Source organism: Hemiscyllium ocellatum, chromosome 19 (genome assembly GCF_020745735.1).
Source record: "Hemiscyllium ocellatum isolate sHemOce1 chromosome 19, sHemOce1.pat.X.cur, whole genome shotgun sequence".
In the NCBI taxonomy this organism is placed as follows: domain Eukaryota; kingdom Metazoa; phylum Chordata; class Chondrichthyes; order Orectolobiformes; family Hemiscylliidae; genus Hemiscyllium; species Hemiscyllium ocellatum.
Genome location: NC_083419.1, coordinates 73,183,905 through 73,202,100, shown reverse-complemented (window position 1 = coordinate 73,202,100; position 18,196 = coordinate 73,183,905).

Genomic DNA, 18,196 nt, shown 5'->3' with positions numbered 1-18,196 from the left:
CTGTGACGCCGATGTTTTTCGTATTCCTGGTACATGAATCATATGAAGTCTGTCTGCAGATGCAACAAGTGTTTCGGAAGGTAAGTGGAATGATGCTGTTTGTGGCAACGGGTATTGGGTTTAATCAGGAATGTTTTACTGCATCTGTATGGACATTGCTGAGACCACATCAGATATACTGGGTGCAGTTTTGATCCTTCAAACTAAAAGAAATATGTATAACTCCGTTCGAAGATTTTCAAATATGCTTCCTTTTACTCATTCCTGAAATGAAGACCTTTTCTTATTGGAGTTGTCAGTTTAGGTCTTAGATGAGAAACCTTATTGAACCAGGATATTCAGAAACGTGCATTAGCTGGATACATATTTTATCTTGTTAAGGAGACTAAAGCGAGAGAATTTTTTTTTGAATGTGATGTATTGATATTAACGCAAACATTATGAAGATAACCCATATTAAAAAAATTACGCAGACACATGTCATCAAATTATAAAGCGGGCACTTTTTGTTTTGCTAATGAAAGGCACTGTGCACAACAACAGCAATGATGCACCTGCATATAGTTCATTATCATCCATTCCAGAAAGTGGTCATGGTGTTTGCACATGGTCCAGTTTGGTGTTCAGTTGACATTATTATATTTTTCCACAGACAGAGAGAGAAAAATATTACTTGCCTCAAACGCAGCAGCTAATTGGTCTCTCGCTCTTACATTGTTTTGCCTGAAAACATGGTGTCAGAGCAGAAAATCCCTGAGTCATCTTGACCACTCATGGAGGATTCCCGGAGTGGGGCCATTCGGCGCAGCCATTTTGGCGCGTGCAATTTGGCGTGGCCTGTTTGGCGCAGCCCATTTTGCCGCAGACCCATTTAGGTGCAGAACTATTTCGGCGCAGCTCATATTTATTCCTTTTCAGGCTTAGTTAAAAGCATTAATGAAAGTACTAAAAACAATAATAGTGTTTCTTCTCTTCAGTAAAAACATTAAAAAGAAAAGAAAGAAATAAGTTAATTACAAAAAAATCTAACATATAACATTTATTCAAAATTATGGGACATCCCTCATGAATACTTAACATCATTTCTCTCATTAAATCTTCTTCCGAGTGTTTGTATAATAGCATCAGCTTTTTTTTTAATTTCAACGCGCCCTGCTACGAGATGCTCAAAGTCTATGTCCCTTCTTCTCTGAAATTTTCGTAAACTGTCAATAAATTTCCAAATAACTGGGTGTTCCACGCCAGGATCACACTGTCATCTCCTGTGGGCAGCTGCTGCATGATTGTTTTTTTTTCTGTTCTCATTGTTTAAAGTTCTTTCATATAGATTCCACATTCCAACTGAAAAAAAGCGGTGGACGCCTACCATTTCCTCTGCATAATCTTCTATCTACATAGTTATCCTCGAAACAGTCCAGCAGCGGTTGCAGTTCATCTGGAAGCGCATCAGACAAATGTTCAATAGCTTCATGAATGTTTTCAATCTAAATATGTGCAAGACCAATTATCATCTTAGCTCTCAAAGAAAACTCCAAGTCAATGTTATCCTTATGCACGTATCTTTTTAACATTTTTACTAAAGTGAATAAGCATTATTTTTATTTTTATTGCTTTGATAAATGCTTTTATCTAAGCCTGAAAAGAATAAATATGAGCTGCGCAGAAATAGTTCTGCACCTAAATGGGGCTGCGGCAAAATGGGCCGCACCGAACAGAATGAAGTATTCAGTAAATTACACAGCACAGGAAGACGCCATATAACCATCCCAGGCTGTTATGCAAAAGCAGGGATGCCCTGGGTAGCTGTCAGGAAATACAGAGTAGAGATCATTATTCATTTTGTGTTTGGAAAACGGTAACGAGTGGAATACATCAGGGATCTGTGTGAGCTCATCAACAAATTACTATCTACACTAATGAGCCAGATGAAGGGGATCGAGCTCAGTTTGCTCATGCAACGGGATAGTCATTCAATAAGATGTCAAATGGAGACAGAGCGTCTCCAATGGGATACAGACGGGGGAGGGCAGAGCGTTTGCAATGGGATACAGACAGAGGGAGGACAGATTACCTGCAATTGGATACAGACAGGTGGGAGGGCAGAGCGTCGACAATGGAATGCAGACAGGTGGAGGACAGAGCGTCTGCAATGGGATACAGACGGGGAGGGCAGAGCGCCTACAATGGGATACAGACGGGGAGGGCAGTGCGTCAGCATTGGGATAAGACAGGGGGAAGGCAAAGCGTCTGCAATGGGATACAGACAGGGAGAGGGCAGAGCGTCTGCAGTGGTATACAGACAGGGGAGAGGAGAGCATCGACACTGGGATGCAATCAGGGGAGGGCAGAGCATCTGTAATGGGATACAGACAGAGGGAGGGCAGAGCATCTGGAATGGGATACAGACAGGGGAGAGGAGAGCATATACAAGGTATACAGACAGGGGAAAGACAAAGCGTCTGCAATGGGATACAGATAGGGAGCGGGCAGAGCGTCCGCAGTGGGATATAGACGGGGAGGGCAGTATGTCTGCAATGGGATACAGACGGCTGAGGGCAGTGCATCTGCAGTCGAATACTGATGGGGACGCATGGTGTCTGCAGTGGGATACAGACGGGGAGGGAAGAACATCTGCAATCCGATACAGACTGGGTGACGGTGGAGTGTCTGCAATGGGATACTTGCAGGGATAGGGCAAAGCATCTGCAATGGGGTACAGACAGTGGAAGGGCAGAGTGTCTGCAATCGGATACAGACGGGGAGCGGAGAGCATCGACAATGGGATACAGACAGGGAGAGGGCAGTGCTTCGGCATTGGATACAGCCAAGGGAAGTCAAAGCGTCCGCAATGGGATGCAGATAGGGGTGGGCAGTGCATCTGCAATCGAATACCTTCAGGGGAGGCATATCATCTGCAGTGTGATACAGACGGGGAGGGCAGAGCATCTGCAATGGGATACAGACAGGGAGAGGGGAGAGCATCTGCAATGGGACACAAACAGTGGGAGTGCAGAATGTCTACAGTGGGACACAGACTGGAGGAGGGCACAGCAACAAGCAATGACATACAAACAGAGGATGGCTGTGAGCAAAGCTTCAGCAGACAAAAACAGTACTATATATGTGATGGAAAGTTTCTGTTTTGGAGGAAAGATAAAACAGCAGAAATTTAGTTAAATGCAAGGAGAATGCAGAACACAGTGGCACAGAGGGATTTGTGTGTCTTAGTACATGAATCACATCAAACTATCCTGAAGATGTTGCATGTGATTTGGGAGGTAACTGTAATGACTCTGTTTCGTTCAAGGGGTGTTGGGTATGATCTTAGCAATATTTTCTGCATCAGTACAGGGCATTGCTGAGATTACATCTGTTCTACTTTGTGTAGTTATAACTGCCTAAACTGAAAATAAAAACAAAATTGCTTTCGAAACGTTTCAAACATGTTTCTCTATTCTCATTCTTGGGATGAAGGCATTACGTTATGAAGAATTAACAGTTCGACCTGAGAATGAGGGATGTTTTATTGACCATATAAGATGTGAGAAGAGTGTAGTTGGTGAATACCAGATGGATATTTCTTCTTGTGTGGGAGAATATTGGACAGAAAATATTGAACTGTGAATTTTCTTCCTATATGCTGACAGACAGGCTGAGCTTTTCCAGCAATTACTGTATGTGTTTAAGAATATTCATTTTAACACAGATATTGTGAAGACATGAAACACTTATATTTTACATTATGCTAACACATATTAACACATCTTCAAAATAAGTAGGACCATTTATTGTTCATGAAGTGATTCTGCAATAACGCACTGACCTGGAGTCGAGAATATGATGGAGTTATATCGTTCGGACAATGTTCAAGAAGAGCTCACAGAGTCCAGTGCGGGACTGATAAAGTTACTGATTTAACTTACAGATGGAAAACGTAGCCTATCTGTGGAGGGACGGTCTATTGCTCCCTTTCTGTTTCCCTGTCGCTCATCACAGCAATATGTGGGATTGAAAGAAAAAAGCCCAGTTGTCTTTCCCACTAATGGAGGATCCCTGATGAGGATTAATTCGAATCTCCCCATTGCCTGAAGCAAAACAATTCAGCCGAATTCAACTTTTTCAGGAAGAAATCCCATTGTCAGAAGGCTGTGCAAGCAGAATAACTACAGAAGTAATTATCCGACTCGATAATGAGGGGAACAGACAGAAGATTCTGTGGCTGCAAATGGGAATCCGGAATGGTGTGTAGCCTCCCACATGCCTGAGTCCAGGATGTCTCAGAGCAGCTGCAGAACATTCTCACCGGAGTGGGCATTGGGGGGAGGGGAAGCAGCCAATGGTCATTGTGCACATTGGTAGAAATGACAGAGTAACACAGGTAGAAATAATGATGACGTCCTGCAGAACGATTGTGGACAGTGGTAATACCTAGTTTACTTCCAGTGCTCCGTGCTAGTGATGGTAAGAACAAGAGGATATGGAAGATGAAAGGGTGGCTAAAGAATTGGTGCAGGGGCAGAGATTTTTGGATTACTGGGATCTTTTGTGGGGCCGATGTGACGTCTTCAGGAAGGACGGGTTGTACCTGAACTGGAAGGGGACCAATATCCTGGCAGGCAGGTTGTCTACTGCTGAAAGAGAGGATTTCAACTAGATTGGCTGGGGTTGGGGAGGGGTGTGGCCCTCAACAGCAGGGAGGCAAGTGCAATGTTGGAAGGAGATACAGTAATCAGAAACAGCAAAGTGAAGAGACAGGTCAGGCTGGAACACGATAGAGAGCTAGGAATGCCTGTTGGATTAAATTGCATCTGTTACAATGAAAAATGGCTGACAGGTAAGGCTGATGTACTCAGGTTGTGGATAGGTACGTGGGACTGGGATATTATAGCCATTACAGAAACATGGCTAAGGGAGCGACAGCACTGGCAGCTTAATGTACGAGGGTATAGGTGCTTTATGCGGGACTTAGATGGAGGAAGGAGGGGACGGGAAGCTTCATATTTGGTTAAGGCGAGTATCACAGCCGTAATCAGACATAAAATAACTGATGCATCATCCTGTGAGGATTTGTCTGGGGAGCTAAGGAATAAGAAGGGAATGGTGATACTATTTGGATTGTACTATAGGCCCCGAAATAGTAAATGAGGAATTAGGGGAACAAAAATATGTAGACAGACTGGGGAGACTTGCAGGGCCAATAGGATTGCATTAATAGGAGATTTTAATTTTCCTAACATAGACTGAGAATGACATAGAATTAAGGACTGAGATGGGATGTATCTATTAAGTGTGTTCAGGATAGTTTCCTCAAGGAGTAAGTAGAGAGTGCAACTGGGGAAGGGACGAAACTTAACCTACTCTAAGAACGATAGCAGGACAGGTGACGAAGGTGACAGTGGGGTAGTACTCTTGGACCAGTGACCACAGTTCTATTAATTTTTAAATAGTTATGGAGAAGGACAAAACTGCTCCACATGTTCACGTTCAAAATTGGGCCAAGGCGAATTTTGATGGAATTAGACAGGAGCTTGTAGGGGTTGGTTGGAGGAGATTGTTTGCAGGCGAAGGGACTTCCTGCAAGTGGGGGGATTTTAAAAGTGAAATGTCGAGAGCTCAAGGTCTATATGTTCCTGTGAGAGTATAAGATAAAGTTGGCAGGAAGAGGGAACCTCGGATGTCAGGAGATACTGAGGCTTTGACGAGCAAAATGGAGGCGTGGCTCAGGACCAGGCAGCTGGGATCGAGGGAATCCCTGGAGGTATACAGGGGATATAGTAGTTTACTGAAGAAGGAAATCAGGCGGGCAAAAAGGGGGTAAAAGATAGCCTTGGTTGAGAAGATTAGGGTGAATCCAAAGGGGTTCTTTATGTATATTAAAGTAAAAAGAATAACTAAATGAAAATATGACACCTCAAGGTCCAAAGTGAACATGCATGTAGAGAACCGTAGGAAATTTGCGATATTCTCAATGACAATTTCTCCTCTGTCTTTACTGTGGAGAAATATATTTAGACTTGGGAGGTTAGCAAAGGTCGTAGTGTTATCTTGGGGTGTGTCAATGTCACAGGAGAAGACGTGTTGAATGCATTAGAATGTATCAAGGTGGATAAACCTCCTAGTCCTAAACAGATGCATCCAAGAAAACTGCAAGAGGCTACAGAAGAAACTACGGGGACGCTGGTTGATATTTTTGCATCATCATTAGCTACAGTTTAGGTTCAAGAATATTGGAGAGTAGCAAACGCTATGCCATTATTCAAGAAGGAAAGCAAATAAAAATCGGGAATATATAGATCAGGAAACCTAACATCTATGGTAGGAAGGTTACTTGAGAAGACTCTGAGGGATGAGATATACATGCATTTGAAAAGATAGGGTTGGTTTAGAAATAGTTTTTTTTAAAGTTCCTTAGAGTATGGAAACAGGCCACTTGGCCCAACAAGGCCACACCGACCCTTCAAACAGTAACCCACCCAGTCCCATTCCCCTACCCTATATAACACTATGCACATAACACTATGGGTAAGTTAGCATGGCCAATTCACCTGACCTATACATCTTTGGATTGTGGGAGGAAAATGAAGCACCCAGAGGAAACACGCACAAACACAGTGAGAATGTGCAAACTCCACACAGAGAGTCACCCGAAGCTGGAACCAAACCTGGATACATGGCACTATGAGGCAGCAATAGGAGCCACTGAACCACCATGCCACCCTTGCTTTTTTCAATACAGTTCAATGACACAGGGACAAAATCTATTCTTCCGTTCACCCATGATGCACGTTCCAATATCACATACTATATATAATTTATTGTCCACTGAAAATGTCATCTTCTTATTATGTATTAGTTTGTTATTAATAATATTAATAATAATTATTAGTAGCTGTTTATAGACTGGAAAGATTGCATGGCTTTGTGAGTGGGAGATCATGCATCTCAAATTTGTTTGAGTTCATTGATGAAGTGACGAGGAGTATTGATTTGGACAGAGCGGTAGATGTATTCTGTATGGTTTTCGGTAAGACCTTTGACAATGTAACCATTGATAGGCTGGTCTGGAAGGTTAGAATCGCATGGATTCCAGAGGGAGCTGGTAAATTGGACACACAATTGGCTGCATGGTAGTAAGCAGAAGGTAATAGTGGAAGGATGCTCTCGGACTGGAGGCCTGTGATACCTGAAGTGCCTCAGGGGTCACTGCTGGACCCATTGCTGTTTGTTATCAATAACAATGATATTCCTGCGAAAGTACAAGACATGCTTAGGAAACTTGAAAATGACATTAACATAGCTGGTATCATGGACAGTGAGGAAGTATATCAGAAATTGCAGCAGGGCCTTGATCAAACTGGAGAAGTGGGCCGAGGTGTATTTTGGCAACATTAGATCAAGGTCGGAGTTTCATCTTGATTGGTAGGACCTTAAGGAGTGTAGTTGAGCAAAGTGACCATGGAGTTTAGGTCCATCGTTCTCTGAAAGTGTGGTCATAGTTAGACATGACAGTGAAGTAGGCTTTTGCCATATGAGCGAGCATCGGTCAAGACATGGTGGAGAGCAGTTGGGAAGTTATGATGCAGTAACACAGGATGTTGGTGAGGCTGCAGTTCTAGTGCTGTGTTCAGTTTCAGTCACATTGCGATCAGAAGGATGTTTTTAATTTGGAAGTATGCAGATTGATTTTACAAATATTGCCAGGACTCAACAATATGAATTATAGAGAGAGATTGGACAAGCGAGAACTTTTTTTAGAGCATAGTAGACTGAGAGGGATCTTATAGAAGTTTACATGTATAGGGTGAATGGGCTCAGCCTTTTACACCAGAGTTGGGGAATCGAGGAAGAGAAGGCATCAGTTTAAGGTGAAAGGGGCATGACTACGAGGGAAACTGATGGAAACTGTATACACAGAGAGTGGTACTCAAAGGGAATGAGCTGCCAACAGAAGTGGTTGAAGCATTTATATTAACGATATTTAAATGGCATTTGGGCAAGTACATGGACAGGAAAGGATGAGAATGCTATGGGCCAAGTGCTGGGAAATGAAGTTAGCGTGGTTGGATATTTGGTAAGCATGGACGAGTTTGGGCCAAAGGGCCTCTCTGCTTCTCTCCATGTTGTAGGACTTGATGACTCTACAAGTAGAACAACATTAGTTAAACTCTAATTTTTGCTTTGGTCATGAGTTTGAACCATATTTGGACAATGTTCTTTAAAGTTTACTTTGCAGATTATTTTGCTTTTCAGTTTGTTATAGACAATACGCGTGTGTGTGCATGTGTGTTGGGTGTGTGTGTTTATGTCTGTGTGTGTTTGTGTCTGTGTGTGCGTGTCTGTGTGTGTGTTTCTCAGTATTTCTCAAAGGGAAATATCAATGCATATATTTGCAATAACCTCCCGTCATTCCACTTTCCATCATAGTTTGAGCAGTTGTGTTTTGGACATAAACATGTTGTTTCAGCAGATTAAAGGAATCTGCCTAACCTGTTCCTAACACTTACTCTGACACACTCTGAGAACTGCATCATTGGCCATATCACCAACCTAGCTACCACTATTTTTTTGTGGGCAGTGGAGGAGTGGGGCTACAAAAGGGAGTGGTATGCCAAAAAAAAAACGGATTTATCGATCAGTCAGCCAACTTCAGTATCGAGGTGTTAATTGAACGGGAATCTGAGGGATAGGATTTACATCTACTTAGAAAGACAAGGAGTGATTAGGGATAGTAAATATGGCTTGTGTGATTGAGTATTATGACGTGATGACAAAGAAGATTGAAGAAGACATTGTGGTGCACATTGTTTAAACAGACGTCAGCAAGGTATTTAATAAGGTCCCCTATCGTAGACAGATTACTAAGTTTAGGTTATATGTAATCCAGGAAAAGCTAACCAATTGGATTCAAAATTAGATTAAAGGTAATGAAATGTTTTCCAGACTGGAGACCTGTAGGCCTGGGTGTGCTGAAAGAATCAGGGCTGAGCTCACTGCTTTTCATCATGCATATAAACAACGTTGATGTGATTATCGGAGGCATGATTAGTAAGTTTACAGATAACATCAACAAAGTGGTGCAGTGGACAGTCAAGAAGATTATCCCACAATATAACGGGACCCTTGACCAACAATGAATCAAGGACTGGCAGATGGAGTTTAATTTAGATATTTGTGAGGTTTTGCATTTTGGTAAGTTAAAGCGGGTTAGTGCCCTGGGGAATGTTGCAGAACAACTTACGGGTGAAGATTCATAGTTCCTTGAAAGTGGAGTTTAGGTCGGTAGAGTGGTGAGGAACGTGGTTGGCATGCTTGCCTTAATCGGTCAGAACATTGAGAATAGAAGTTGGGGTCAAGTGTTGCGCTTGTACAGGACGTAGTTGAGGCCACTTTAAGAATATTGTGTACATGTCAGTTGACTCTGCTAAAGGGTGGATGTTGTTAAGCTTGAAAGTGTGCAGAAAAGATTTTAAAAAGATTTTCTGGAACCTGAGGGTTTGAGCTACTGGGAGATGATGAACAGGTTAAGGCTTTTTCCCTTGTACTGTCAGAGGCTGAATGGTAGAGGTTTTAAAAAGTCCTGAAACAGTCCGTGACAGAGGTTTTTAAAAAGTCCTGAGGGGCATGGATAGTCTGAATGGGCAAGATATTTTTTCCAAGGATAGGAGCATCCAGAACTAGACGGCATAGGGTGAAGATGACAGGGACTTGAGGAGAAAATGTTTCATACAGAGACTAGTGGGTGTACTGTCAGAGGAAGTGGTGAAAGCGGGTACAATTACACATTTAAAATGTAACTGGATAGGTACATAAATAGGAATGGATCATAGGGATGTGGGTCAAATGCTGGCAAGTGGGACGAGATCTGATTAAGATGCCAGATTGGTGTGGACAAATTGGACAAAAGGATCCATTTCCACGCTGTCTGACTCGCTTGCTCTCACAGCATGATAAGGAAAAATTCTAAAAGTGTCATTCGAATGGGAATTCTCTTCCCCAGTTGTTTTTGGTGCCTCTCTGATTACAAGTGTTCACAGCTGAGTCGGTTAAAGATTTGACAGAGAAGTGAGTCACGGATAATGGGACACAGGCAGGAAGATGAGGCTGAGACCACAATCTGATCAGCCACAATCTTAATGCCTGGTGGAGAAAAGCTCAATTCTCTAATGACCCATTCCTGCTCCTCAGTCCCATGTTTCTGTGTTCCATTCAACCCCTTAAATCTGCTAGACAGGAGCAATTGGAGTCCACTTACTGTTACAGCACAGTGCACAGAAACATAGGAGACCATTTTGTCCCTCAAGACTGTCCCACACAGTTCGGGAGATTTGGAAAATGTAATTGGAAGACTCAGGCTGGATATGAAAGAGGTCGCTCATCTCTTTTTTCAGAGCTTCCCCTCTCTGTAACTTGTGCTTCATTTGTTTATTATATTGTAGACCCAGATTCACTGTGAATACAGCCCCCAAATCTCACCCAGCGATGGCTCACAAAAATCCGCTGGTCTCCCTGATTGCAACATTCCATTAAAGACCTTCCAGGAAAATAACACATACTAACTTTCCCGTAACAGAATGGGATAACATCAGAAACAGGGGCAGGTCTTCCATAGAACACAGAACAAAGAACAGTACTGATATGGACATGCCGGTGTTGGACTGGGGTGTACAAATTTAAAAATCACACAACACCACGTTATAGTCCAACAGGTTTAATTGGAAGCAACACTAGCTTTCGGAGCGTCGCTGCTTCATCAGGTGATAGTGGAGGGCTCGATCCTAACACATAATTTATAGCAGAAATTTACAGTGTGATGTAACTGAAATTATGCATCGAAAAATTAATTGTCTGTTAAGATTTTAATCTGTTAGAATACCATGATAATTTCACTTCTTTCATATGTAAATCACAAAACCTTTTTTTTTAACATTAGCTGTTAATAATGGTGATAGGTAGACAATATGTTGAAGGTGTTGGCCCCCTGTGATCTCTATCTGTGCCACGATGTTTAGATTGATTCTAATCGAAAAAGTGAGATAACTGAGATTTATATGAATTCATGCAGTTTTTGAGTTCAGACGTCTACATGAATGCATGCAGTAAGGAGCTTAAGCCCTCGACGTTGTGCCAATCAACTTGGGTAGCAACTTTGAGGGATCTTTGAACACAGACCCCCAAGATCCCTCTGTTCCTCCACACTGCCAAGATTCTTTCCTTTAGCCTTGTATTCTACATTCACATTCGAGCTTACAAGGTGAATCACTTCAGTTTGAACTCCATCTGCTACTTCTCAGCCCAGCTCTACATCCTTTCAATATCCCATTGCAACCTACAATAGCCCTCCACATTCTGTACAACTACAACCACCTTTGTGTCATTGGCAGACTTATTTGCCCACTCTTCCACACCCATATCCAAGTCATTTATAAAAGTCACAAACAGCAGAGGTCCCAGGCCTGATGCATTCGGGACACCACTGGTCCCTTTCAGTGATCTCTCTCCCCTAACTCTCTGTGGAAGAGAATTCATGGCATTCACTACCCTCTGTTTGAAGAAAACGTCTCTGCTTCTGCACCATGACCCATTGATATGAACAAAAGAGGAAACGCAGGGGCCCAGGTAAGAGAGACTGGCCCTGAACTCAAGGCAGTATTTGACTGAGGATGACATCAAGGAGCCTGAACAAAATCACACTTAATGAGAATTAATTGTGACCTCTCCAGTGTTTGGTGTCACTCACAGCACAAGGGAAGATGGTTATCATTGATGGGCATCAATCATCTCAGCCGTGGGATACATTTGCACGAGATTCTCAGCGTAGCTTCCTCAGCCCAGGAATCTTCAGTATGTCATCATATAATCGCTACAGTGTGGGGAAGGAGGTTATTCAGCCCATTGAGTATAAACTGAGCAGATTGGATTCCCTGCAGTGTGGAAATAGGCCCTTGGGCCCAAGCATCCCACACTGACCCTCCAAAGAGTAAACCACCCACACACATTTCCCTCTGACTAATGCACCTAACATGATGGAAAATTTAGCATGGCCAATTCACTTCACCTGCACATCTTCGGACTGTGGGAGGAAACCGGAGCATCGGAAGAAACTCATTCAGACAAGTGGGGAATGTGCAATCTCCACACAGACAGTTGCCCAAGGCTGGAATCGAATCTAGGAACCTGGTGCTGTGAGGCAGCAGTGTTATTTATTGAGCCACCGTCAGCAGAAGAGGGGCAATTCACTGAAGTTTACGAAATTTTCAGAACAAATTGTTCCACTTTAGCTCTTGAAACAGTCTGTGACCATTTGTGCATCAACACTTGGAAAACATTCAAGATCGTGCTGTTAAAGTCTGGGTAACATTTATGGAACAGCACAGTATATTTCTATAGAAAAAGCAGGAGTTCATTCAGCACCTCAATCTGGTTTCACAAGAATGTGGGGAAGGCATTCATCCCATCAAAACTAATAGGCAAGAAGAAGGATAGTGGGCGGCACGATGGCACAGTGGTTAGCACTGTTGCCTCACAGCACCAGAGACCTGGGTTCAATTCCCGCCTCAGAGGACTGACTGTGTGTAGTTTGCACATTCTCCCCGTGTCTGCGTGGGTTTCCTCCGGGTGCTCCGGTTTCCTCCCACACTTAGGTGAATTGGTCATGCTAAATTGCCCGTAGTGTTAGGTGCAAGGGTAAATGTAGGGGAATGGGTCTGGGTGGGTGAGCTTCGGCGGGTCGGTGTGGACTTGTTGGGTTGAAGGGCCTGTTCCCACACTGTAAGTAAGCTAATCTAAAACCATTCAGTCCCTCATGCCTGTTGCACAGGAAGGTGTGAGTCTGCCCTCTCCCACATGTCACGTGCCTGGGATCAGAAAGAACACTTGGAGTTACTTAAAAAGGAACAGGAAGATGTTATTCAGTTTGTCAAGCAACTAACGTAGGAACAGGAAAGTGTCAGAGATGCTCCAACATCACAAACAAATGGAGCAGGGGCTGCACAGACAGATTGCTCCAAATTGATACACATGGCTAAATTACTCATGGTAGATATGTGTTACTTTAACATGGTTTCCTTGCAGTCGGAATGAAGCCAACATTTTTTAACCTTTTCCAAGAAAGCAGACCCATTGTCTCCGTGGAGGTCTTAAGCCGTTGGGGAATAACTAACTGTTTCAGAATGAAGGTATTTTGGCTGCTGACAGGATTGTGTACAAAGTGACATTCAATGCAGTGTCACACAGCAACTGTGCATTAAAGTGTTCAGAGTTCATTCAGAGTCTGTACCTCTCTGTCAATCGACATGGGGGCTCTGCAGATGCATGTAAACTGTCGTGAATCAAACATCCAATGAAAAGTATGAAATGTCCACCCTATTCAGCTCTTTTGAACATAATGAGTTTCTGCATACCCATCAAGCTTCAACTTCTTATTCTCTCACAGCGCTACAGATTAAACACAAAGTTTCTACACTCTTTCCTCATGATAACATCATGCCTGGGTTTAGTCTCGTCAAACTACTTTGCACTCTCTCAGTGACAAAGGGATGATTGTTTACAAAACAGACCAAATCTTTACACAATGCACCAAATACTCTCTCAAAAAACACGATCAGTGGGAAAGATATTCTAACTTTTGTATTTCAATCATTTTGCATGAAGAACCACATATCAATTACTTCCTGTCCCGCATGAATTCCGTCAGTGACTTATGACCAAGGACATCCAGTTCCTTTTCAACAAAAGCACTTGCCAACCTCTGTACCATTTAATAGATATAAATGTACATGATGGTATTTGTTGTTCATATCTGAATCATTTTTAAAACTTGTGAACAGCTATTGCCCAAGCACTGATCCTGCTGCCACCCATCAATCCTTCAGTCCAGAGAAAAACAGCATTCTTCTCGTATCTCCATTACCCAAATTTTAATCCATGTGGTATATATTCCGCCCCTACCTACCCATGGACTCTAACACTCCACATTCACCTGTATTCAAACATGTCAAGCGTCTTCGAAAAATACAAATACTCCTCTCCCATTGGTTCTCAACTGTCGATGTCACAACGGATAATCTCCACAAATAAATTTATCAAAGATCATTTCCCTTTCCTGAATCTAGGCCGAATGTACCAAATCATATCATTATTCTCCAAGTAACTTGATGTCATGTTGCTAATAAAACGTTCCAATATTTCTTTCTCACAGCTGACATAAAGCCATTTAGTTTTCTGTTTTCCCTCTCCATCCTGTTTTAAATATTCAGGTTTAAAATATTTGTTTTCCTGTCTGCAGCATCCTCTACAGAATCTAACTAGCTTTGAGGAATAATCAGTAATTCTTTCATTATCTCTATTCTCATCTCTGTCACTCTGGCATGTAGAGCATCAGATGCAGCAAGTTATGAAACTTCAATTCAATTAGATTTTCAATAGCATACTCTTCATTAATTCTGATTTCCTGCAGTTTCACATTTTTACCAATCACTCTTTTCCCTAATATTTCTGCAAGTTAGTTTCTGTACCTTCCTCTGTGGAGATGGAACCAATGCATTCCTCTCAGCAGGCAGGTGGTTTCTGACTGCTTGTGAATACATTTAGAGGACTGCACTTCAGAGATGGTGGACATATTACCCACTGCTGCCTGCAAAGTTCCAGAATCAATCCAGTTTAATTCATCGTGAGTGTCAGCACAATCCTGTTCCACGTGTGAGACGACAGGTTATACTGAAGGAGGGGATGTAGCTCAGTGACCACCTCAATTTTGAGACAAGGTGGTTTTATACTTTACGTCTGAATTGGTGCAGCTTAGACAAAAGTTCCTGGAAATCCCAGAGAGTATAGTACAGTGTCCTGCTCCTCCCAGTTTACACAGCTTCCCTTCTTTGTAGTCTCAGCTCCATTTATTTACCATGGACCCAGACACACTGTAAATGCAGTATTCAGAGTGGGGTGCCCAGACCATCGGGGTTCCCTGAATGAACCCAGTAGCTGACATCACAATCCTGAGAACACCATCCACAGAATCTCCACTGATTTCCTAGATGACAGCAGCAAGTCAATTGCCCACACTCATGTTTATCCATTCAGTGCTTAAAATGCCTCGGTCCCCTCGGTTTCTCTTCCTGGTGGAGAGAGCTGTTGCATCTCCACACAGTCGCACAGTAACAGTTCCTCACTCCAAAGAAACAGTTGACAATGGAACATTATGTTTCTCTATATCTCAGCGACGATAAGTATGGAGTTGATCACCACACTCAGAGATGTGAGATAGAGGGAACATAACTCACGTTTCATTCAGTTTTGATAGGTTCACTGAACTCGAAATGCTATTTGTGTTTCTTCTGAGATTCTCCAACATTCAGACGGTGCAGAATTTTATTTCAGATCGCCAGCTTCCACAGTTCCTTGGTTATTTCACCTTGAATGTTGTTGTTTCCCGGGATGCCAGCATCACTGCCAAGGGCAGTATTTGTTGTCCATCCTGACTGCCCTTGACCACGCGGCCATTTGTCAAGGCAATATGGAGGCAACCATATTTTGGGGATCGGAGGTGACACTTAGTTCAGACAGGGTAAAAATGTTAGGTTTCTTTACCAAAGGGTATCAATAAAATAAGAAAACAAATCCTGATCGTTTATGGTTGTCATGAAATTAGGTTTCATTCCATTTTTTATCATTGGAATTTAAATTTAGTCATCAACTGTGGTAGGATTTCAGACAATCCTTTTAGATCATAACGTATGCATTTGAATTACATAGTTAGTGACATTATTACTCTGTTTAAGAGTCCCAGTTATGAAGTAACTGTAGATACAAGAAAAAGTTTGTGGTCAAACTATTTGTAACTGGAAGAGAGGTCAGAAGACAACTGAAGCCATAAAATCTGACGTTAACGAAGGGGTAGATGATGCTGAAATCAGCAACAGGACTCAGGCAGAGCTGGAGATTGGGGATATTATGAAGGTGAGTGTCAGCAGGTTTGATCACAGAGAGAATGTGGAGACATAAAACAGTTGACGGTAAATAGGAGACTCAAGGTTCTGAACAGTCTTATTCCTTCTCAGATGTTTAAGAGTTAGTAGTTTGGAAATGCTTGAGAGGGAAGTGGCGTTTGTGCCTGAAAGTTTATGTATTTGTCAAATATAATCAATCAGAATAGCAATAACATTCAGCAGCATTTATAGAATTGACAGAGATAGATTTACCAGGAACACCAATAATATCGAGGATGGGATAGCAGCGAAATTGACTATTCATCAATGCGGCTTCTATCCACAAATCTAACCATGGCCAATCCTGAGAAAGCAAGTAAAGACCAGTGGATAAACTCTTATTCATTGTTGGAAGATTCCAGTCTAATGTTCTCAGATTCTGATCCATTGTTGGAAGATTCCTGTCTGATATTCTCAAATTCAAATCCATTGTTGGGACATTCTAATGTTCTCAGATTCTGATTTCTCTCTCTTTCTCTGTAGCTGCTGATCCCAATCTTGTTGAAGTTGACTATTCCCCGAATACTATGACATAACAAGTTGAAAGAAGTCCCTAATTTTGGAAGATGGAAGTCCTCCAGTGTCCCAGTTAGGTTCAGAAAGAGTGATATTAATCACGTTACTGAACAAACAGTTCCAGTTGACTCTGATATATTACATTAATACTTGGTGTTGGTGGGATTTTGATATCGCTGATTATTGGGCCAATGGCACATCTCCAATTGTAAACATAGAGGTGAAGGACAGAGATAATGTTTTCTCTTCACAATCACGATGTACCTGGATTAGTGGTGCTGAAAGAGCACAGCAGTTCACGCAGCATCAGAGGAGCAGTAAAACCGACGTTTGAGGCAAATGTCCTTTGCCCATAACGTCAATTGTATTTCTCCTCTGATGCTGCCTGAACTGCTGTGCTCTTCCAGCACCACTAATCCAGAATCTGGTTTCCAGCATCTGCAGTCATTGTTTTTACCTAGCTCGATGTGTCTGCTGTGTTATGGCAGGGTAGGAACTGCTGCACACCCGAGGCCTTCGGTATCTGATCACCAGGCTGCTGCATCTTTTCGTTTTATTTATTTATGTTTAACTTTGACATTTATCTGGTGTAGGCACAGTCCATTCCTTGTGTTCTTTCAGCCGCAGCCTGGTCCTGTGGAGTGTTGGTCAAATTCTCACAGAACCAGGATTCTTAGTTATACATTTCACCAGTTATTGCTGGGGTCTCAGCAGGGTTGGAAGGCAATAATCTCCCCCGGGTGCTACACACTCTCTCTGAGATTTCTCTCAGAACTGACTTTTGATTTCTTTTCTCCTGGATTGGAGAACTGCATGTGAGACTATCTATTTCCTGCATTTGATTTTTGACGTATGTGCTTATTGGATGATACCATATTGGAGCAGTTACTGTATGCTAGTTAAATAAACTATTGTTCTGCCAAGGTTTCCAGCAGAATTACGTTTTTGCAAGTTCCTCTTCCTTTTGATGTATTTTACCAACAGTGTTCGAATAAATTATGTTTTGTTTAATGTCGAATATTTTGACCAAGTAAATTCTACCTGAAAAACAGCAGCTCACATTTACTAGCGGAATGGGCCGAGCTGGAGGAGTGATAATCATGTCAGGAATTATTTCGGAAACTCAATTCACCTCAGATCCATCCCGAACACGTCTAAGCCCAGAGTAGATACCTGCTCAGCATGAAGCGCTGCGTAGAACAGGCTAGTGTACTGCTCAGCAATCCGTCCAGAATCGAGCACTGTTTAGAGCTCAACAGTTCACGACTTATCTGTCCAACAGTGCACTGATCTTTAAACTTGGACTAGATAATCTGTTCAGCACAGGGCGCTGTGCAGAACACACAAAGGCATTGTTCCATACACGCGGACTGGATATCTGTGCAGCATGGGGAGCTTTGCAGTGATTAGCAATGAATTTATCTATTAATTTCGAGCAGTTACCGTCCCAGCATACTCAGCTGTGTACAGCAATCACTGCATTGCCGAGTAACACTGTTTTGGATCATTGTCCTACGTGGGGAAACTTGCACCCATGCTGGAAATGACAGGATGTGCAGCACCCCTCCATTTGCAGCTCCATATCTCCATTGCGGTATGCCACAGGAGTGCTGTGGGTGTGAAACGCACTGCCAGAGAGAGATGATAGGGAAATCAGTTTAAATACCAACAAATAGGAGGAGCTTTGTTAAATGGGA